Genomic DNA, 637 nt, shown 5'->3' on the forward strand with positions numbered 1-637 from the left:
TGACCAATCTATTAAATGTTTTTTTTTCAATTCAGTTTGACTGTTTGTTGGTCTTTGAATTAAATTAAGAATAACTAACATAAAAGAGGGTGTAGGATTACAAAGGTGTGTGAGTAGGGCAGGTGTGCCCATGTAGCAATCACTCAAACGGCTTTTACCCGGGAGACTGGTGTTTGAGTCGGCGAGAAAGCAAAACTCAATGGGAATTTCTTTTAAAATAATACAAGATATTTACATAAATTCACATATTTAACACAAATAACGTATGTGAAGTAACTTGCGGGATATGCGTGACATTACTTAAAGATCTTGTAAAGTAGAAATGAAAATGAGTTTTAAGTTCATCACACCGCAGAAGAATGGGTTGTTTACTACCCATCCAAATTTGAATGAAAAAAAACACAGACAAGTTTGTTAAATTAGGCTTTGAAATCGTGAGAAAATCAACAGTCTTCTCGCATGTTGTACTTTAACAAACTCCTCCTTCAGATTTTCAGTGGACTAACGGGTGTATTACACATTTTAACGTGATACCAGGTTGATTATTTTAACCTATTAGTTACAGACCTGAGTACATTACAGATAACCATTTTACGAATAATGTTGCTGTTTTGTCGTTTTAATGTATTTTTCGCCT

The 637-nt window shown here is 33.9% G+C and overlaps 1 protein-coding gene across 1 annotated transcript in view; it reads left to right on the plus strand.

Moving 5' to 3' along the window:
• The window catches only part of elp2 (elongator acetyltransferase complex subunit 2), a 28133-nt gene extending 28099 nt beyond the window's left edge, over nucleotides 1-34 (plus strand). The window contains exon 22 of the mRNA XM_069176703.1: nucleotides 1-34. This exon is cut by the window's left edge and continues 644 nt beyond it. The gene's annotated coding sequence lies outside the window, so the exon portion shown is untranslated.
• Nucleotides 35-637: the final 603 nt, after the last annotated feature.

This window comes from Embiotoca jacksoni, unplaced genomic scaffold (genome assembly GCF_022577435.1).
Source record: "Embiotoca jacksoni isolate LCO1_2020_lvr unplaced genomic scaffold, fEmbJac1.0.p SCAF_7, whole genome shotgun sequence".
Classification (NCBI taxonomy): Eukaryota; Metazoa; Chordata; class Actinopteri; family Embiotocidae; genus Embiotoca; species Embiotoca jacksoni.